At 37.5% G+C, this 6,749-nt stretch overlaps 1 pseudogene; it reads left to right on the forward strand.

Moving 5' to 3' along the window:
* The window catches only part of LOC143387615 (contactin-3-like), a 93,058-nt pseudogene extending 92,171 nt beyond the window's left edge, over positions 1 to 887 (forward strand).
* Positions 888 to 6,749: the final 5,862 nt, after the last annotated feature.

The raw sequence follows: 6,749 nt of genomic DNA on the forward strand, positions 1-6,749 counted from the left end.
ATGACTGACTTGGATTTTTTTCAATTTCAATTAAAGTTAAATAATACTAGATAAACAAAGCTTAGATTCATTTAAGAAATCCTAAACACGTCGGTATTTTTATGGATACCCTTGGTAACACCTATGTGTTACACTGATCGATAAAATAAGGACTTGTAGTGCCAGGTTAGGTTCATGCCATGATTTGATTTTGACAGGAAACCCATCACTTTTGTCTGCGTCTTAGTCCTTCAGAATGCTGTAAGAATACACCCTGGACAGGGTGTCTTATAACTACAGAAATTTAACTTTTCACAGTTCTGGAGACTGGGAACTCTTATATTAAGATGCAGCTAGTTCTGTGTCAGTTGTCAAAAGCTCATTTCCTAATGTCACAACACTGGAGCTAGGATGTCAATGTGTGATTTTTGGGAGACATATGCATGCATTCTCTACCACTCTGACTACCTGTTAATACAGTCCTCCTTTATTTTTTTATTTATTCTAATGAGGTCTATATGACAGCAGAATGCAATTTGATCCATTGTATACAATCGCAGCACAACTTTTCATTTCTCCAGTTGTACAGGATGTAGCATCTCACCATATGTGCAGTAATACATGTACCTAGGGTAATGATGTCCATCTCATTCTGCCATCTTTCCTGCCCCCATGCACCACCCCTACCCTCCCTCCCCTTGGCCCAATCACAGTTCGACCATTTTTCCCATGCCCCCCCACTATGGATCAGCATCTACTTATCAGAGGTATAGTCCTTCTTAATGAGCTGTTTATCATCTTTGACAGATATGGATGCAAGAGGATCCACATCAGCCATCTCGAATGTTCACCCTGTGTCAAGTTATATACCTATGGTACTATTTTTCCTTGTAAATGCCCTATGGTGATATTTATTCTTTTTTATTATTTACTGGAAAGTTCATTGGTTACCATAATAAGTGCTTTCATGAAACACAGTGATTATGCATGTTTTTTTTTCCAACTTTGTGTTTTTAACTTTCTACTTCATTATAGGTAAAATAAGAGTATAATAAAACAACAGTAAATCCTTTTAGAGGAATCTGAAATGCCTTAATATTTACTTGATAAACCAAAGGAATTTACATGTTACATACTGCAAACTTTTGATACAAATGTTCTTAAGCTATGAGTTTAAGCACTGCCTATGGAGAAAAACCTCCACCCCGACATACACACACACACACACACACACACACACACACACAGAGTTTCTTATTTGCATTGGAAAACTCTTCATTTATTCCAAAAACTCTTTTCCAGTTATGAAAGCATTGTTTGAAGAGTTAATAAGTATCATTTTAAAGATTTAAATGATTTAAACTCCACGGGTTGAAAAATACATTTAAACACTTACCCTGCTGGAAGCGGGTGGTGTTTGTGATTCAGGAGTGTTTTTGGAAAATGCTGCTCTGGAGCAGAGGAGGGTGACCTGGTTCAGTGTACTCACTACTAAATGGCTGTGAGACTCTAGAAATCACTCTGCTCTCTGTACCTCTCAATTATTCATCTACAAAATGTGGAGGTAATAATAACCATCTGATCTGCCTCTGCCCCATGAATTAATGGTTAAAAGATAAAGAAGGACCCACGAAAGGGCTTTGTCACCCCAAATGCCATGTCCCTTTGCGAAATACTGGCATGAATTTCCCTGAGCATTTGAAAGTCATTTTCTAAACTTGCATTCCAGTATGCTTTTTCCTTCAATGATAGAAAATGGAAATAAGCACATTTTATCCTTTCTCAAAATTTAAAACAAAACTAGAACAGGAATTGTTTTCTTCACACCTGAGAATAAACTTACAGGCTTTATTAAAATGCAGTTGAGAAAATAAGTAGCACCCTGAATGTCAACCCAAATGTTAAACAAAATCCACACAATTCTTCCTTTCCAGTTTCTGATTCCATTAAAGGACCCTCTCTCTTTTGGATGGCGGAGATTTTTTTTTTTTAATGAAATCTCACTGCCTATTGCAGTGAGTCAGGCAGGCATTTTAGTTCCTGAGTTAAATTGGTAATAGAACCACAGCGATGTTGCTGGCTTTGATGTGTATGACTCAGTCTTTCAATATGTGGTTTTCAAAGCATCGTTGGAGACACGGCTTCATAGCAATATGTAAAGAATATATGAAAATCAGCAGATGAGTGTTAGTCATTCAAAATCAGTTTTTTTTACCTCTTTCCTACCAATTTCACATTTTGCTGTAACTTGTTCGTCTTTCCAGAGATATCAGAATTTGAAACCAACAAACAGTTCATCTCTCAAGAAAGATAACGAATTAGCAAAATTCTAATACCATTTTATATTTAGATTACATTTAAGATAAACTCATTATATACAAAGGAGAAAAGTATGACTTTATCTGTAGTGTCTGTATATACTGTATATATCTAGAAAAAAATCTGAATGACAAGTAGATTTCATATGACCATTGTTATTTCCAGTCAAAAAGTTGGGAAACCTTCTCCAATACTTGTATTTTATTCTACATGTAATGGAGTTGTACCTTTTTATTATCTAGTAATTCCTATAATATGCTCCTATACTTTTCATTTTCAAGATGATGACTCTTGTTCCATGTTATTTCTAGCAGTATATCTCCATGAGATTTGGACATTGTTTCATATTGAAAAGGATGAAATTGATCTTTAAATTCCTGTGTGTGTATCCTATGGTTATCTGTATGTATTATTTTCTATTATTCTAATAAAATTTATAACCTTCAAGTGCTCCTGCATTATTCATTGTGGTAAAAGAAGAATAACTACCTGGAAAAGCATTTTGTTGCTGTGACCTAAAGATCTGGTAAGAACAACTTAGAGAAGGAAAAGTTTATTTTGGCTCAAGGTTTCAGAGATTTAGTCCAAGGTCGGTGGACTCCATAGGTGTTGACTGAAGTGAGGCAGAACATCATTGCAGAAGACAGTGGAAGAGGCAAGCAGCTCAGAACAACCAGGAAGCTCTATTCAAAAGGGATAAAACATAAACCCTAAGGGCATGCCCCATGACCCATCTCCTCCAGCTGTATTCTACCTATCTACAGTCACCACCCAATTAATCCATTCAAGTGGATTGATGCACTGACAAGGTTACAGCTCTCATAGTCTCATCATTTCACCTCTGAACATTCTTGAATTGTCTCACATATGAGTTTTGCGGGGGACATCTTGTATCTAAACCATAACAAACTGTAATAGCTGCACTGATGCTATCCTTTCTTGTATTTTCAACCAGCATTAACTTTTCATCTTTTAACAGGACATCGTTTAATTATTTTATACCCTACTGATTCAGTAAAATGAGCAATTTGTAACAGTGATCTCTACATTAAAGCTATTTCAGCTGTAAGGTGAAGAGAAAGAAAGAATAAAATTTACTTTATATAGTTAAGATATCTAATTTCTTTTTTTTCTTTAATGAACCAGTTTTTTCCTCAAATTGTTATCAATTCATGACACTGTTCACAGACTGTCTCTTTGGTATCAATGTTATAGTACTATAACATTGATATTAGTGCTATAAAAAAGATTTTAGTTTTTAATTAGTAAGCATTCTAAATGTTATTGTTAATATAAGGAGAATGATAACTAAAATTCTAATTCAATCATTTTCTTTCTTGAGGATTGAATTTGTGTAAAATCCAGTGAGGAAACTGTAGGGGTATGTGTGTGTGTGTGTGTGTGTGTGTGTGTATGTGTGTTTAAATTTAAGGGGAGTTGCAATGGGTACATTTGTCTACCTGTTGAAGGGGAAATAATTAGAAAATATGCAGACAGGGTATCTCTAGCAGTCCTGTCCAGGGCTAATGGACATGCAGAATCAAGTTCAGCCTGAGTCATGCTTCCTGGATTGTGGTAACAACTTCACCAGTCCTGATTGTGCAACCTTATTCAAGTTTCCTTGCTTCTTTTAGCTTCACTTTCCCTACATGCAGAATGGGGACCATGGTAATGTTACACTCACATGGTCATGAGATCTTTAGCCAATGAATTGAAAGCTTCCTCTTACTGGGGCTGGGAGGTAGGAAATGGAATGAGATGAGCAAGTCTGTGCATTAGAGCTCAGCTTCATTCTTCCCACCAATAGGAAATGAGCAACAAGGATGGCAGAACTTGGTTTCTCTTTTGAGCTCTCCTTCAATGTCTGTTCACCGTGAAGAGAGCTGTGATTCCAAGAATTTCTAGAGGATGGAGTAAAGCGATTCTGGGATCAGATTATTATTTTTTTTTTTTGTTAAGATGCAAGGTTGACAATGTTAAGTAACATAAATGTACTGTGTGTGCCAGACACAGAGCTAAGCCTTTACCTGTGCTAAGTTATCTGCCTCTGATCTCACTGGGGATGTTCTCATAGCCCATTGTACAGAGTAAGAAACAGGCTGAGGAAGATTAAGTGAAGGTCATAGTAAAATGGGGTTCAGGGAAGATTTGGTGCAACCCATAAGCTCTTAACATGGGTAGGCTGTTAGTCCCTCTTGAAATCAAATCCATAAGCTATAGACTCTGAGTAAGAATCTTCAGGATGAATTTGTGGTGTACTTTATCTTCTATTATGGATCACAGTTCAAATTAGGGAACTTGGGTATCCTTAGTTTTCATTATACATTTAAAAAACATTTTGGAGATGGCTTCTGCTGTTTTTCAAAAATTTCTCCATTTCCAATGAAAACCAAACAGTATAACAAACATAAAGAAAATGTTAAAATGAGAGGACTGTATCAATTTTTTTTAAAATTTTAAATCCCCTCTGCCATTTTGTACTCTTATAATGCCAGCATTTTTATTAAAATGAATCCTAATTGGGTTCTTTTTTTCTAAAGTATTTTACCCTTTTAAAAACTGAAAATTGCCCTGTTATTATTCATTGTAATTTGGATACATTTCAGCAAATATTGGAGGTAAATCAACTCACAACAGCAATTACAAAATTAGCAATTAGTAAATTGTACCATTCTTTCGAAAGAAAATATGTAAACAGATTGGAACATCGCTCATTTAAACTGTTAGGTTTTTCTGCTGTTCAAATGTAAACCCAGTGCCCTAATTTAACATGTCTTGCTTACATGGAGGAAGTAATTACCTTGTGAGCTTGCACAGAATTAATGCACTGATAAGAGAATTAAACTTGTAAGAGAAGAATGCTTCTCTTATTTGTCAGTGTTCATTCTTTACTCCCACTCTCTGCCTGTTGAAATTATCTTAGAGCCTTGATCATTAGTAAGTGGGAAAGGAAAAGAACTAGATACTGTATAATTGGGTATTACCTTGGAAATTTCAAAAGAAAAACAGGGAAATGATAAGGATGGCAAATTAGCAGATGTACTTTGGCATCATACAGTAGAATGTGACAGACGCCAGCTAATAAGGAGTGCATCTCATGGAAACCCCATTGCGATGTCATCGCTGCATTGGCATTTCCAAAGTATCCAGGCAAAAAGGACTTTCCACCCAAGGCGACATTGGAGGATGACACCAAGATGCACTCACTAGGGTCTCTGTCTGAGGTACAGTACTCTCCTTGTACAAAGTTCATCTTCATGGGCTCAGTACCTACTTGTGGAATGAAACCAGTAAATTTCTCACCATTTCTTCTTACCCTCTCCTATTTTCTTCACTTTTTTCTTGTCTCCCTTGCTGACCCTGGAGATTATAAATGTTGATCAATTGGAGAAGAAGACTTATTATATACCATATTGGAAACAGTGGCAAACAGACCATCTGTACTGAGGAAGTTAACAGATTTGTGAAGACAGTCGATCCCAGTGGTTAATAACAATTGTTTCTAGATGTCTAGTTAGAATCTTAATCATGTCCTTCCATAAGTGTGTGACCATAAGCAAGCAGGTGAATCCCTACAAGGAAAGAATCTTCATCTCTGAAATGGCACTAATGGACAGACCTGTCTTGTAGGACTGTCACCTGAGCTGATTCATCATTGTCTCATGGGTAATCAAGAACATACTCTAGTAAGTTAATAACATCATTGTCATTATTATTAAGGCTTAAGTTCTGGATGAGTCTTTAAAGACCAACCATTGCAGTATCTCCCTTAAAGCACGTTCCATTCCATCATTAGGAACTAATGATGGAGCTCCTCTCGGGGAGCTACCTTCAGTAATAAAAGTGAAGAAGGTACTGGTGTTTGGGAAGACTGAGGTGGTGTTTCCATAGCTTCTAACACAGGGGTGGGAGCATGCCCAGAACTCAGCCTCTCCAGCTGTTGTCCTTCATCCCTCAAGGCAGCTCCCAGACGGCCATAGCTCACGATGTGGCCACTGACAAGACCAGCAATGTGACTGACCCAGAAAAATGATGAATAGGAAACTAAAGCTTTACTTGTGCTTTAAGAGTGCCTCTGCTTTTAAGTAAATACAGCCAACATATAACTGAGCTAAACAAGCGCCACTAGACCTGGAAGGGCTGGTCTAGTCCACAGAGAAGTCCTGTACATTAGTCCTGAAAGCCTGATGACCTGGGAGCATTAACAGTCTTGGCACAGAGGAATGAGATTGAGGAAAAGGATCTAGTCGCCTGAAGCCATTGGAGAGCACCTCACAGAGGCCCCTTTTCAGAAGAGCTTGCTATTCTTGTGTTCTTACCTGGGACAGGCTCCCTCAAACTGCTGGGACCACCCCCACAAGGGACAGAGAAGCTCCCCCCAGGCATAGAAGCTGAAAAGGCCAATGTCTTTAGCCTCCTCCTTCAGCAATTCCACAGCTGCCTCTGTGCAC

Source organism: Callospermophilus lateralis, unplaced genomic scaffold, assembly GCF_048772815.1.
Source record: "Callospermophilus lateralis isolate mCalLat2 unplaced genomic scaffold, mCalLat2.hap1 Scaffold_146, whole genome shotgun sequence".
Taxonomy (NCBI): Eukaryota; Metazoa; Chordata; class Mammalia; order Rodentia; family Sciuridae; genus Callospermophilus; species Callospermophilus lateralis.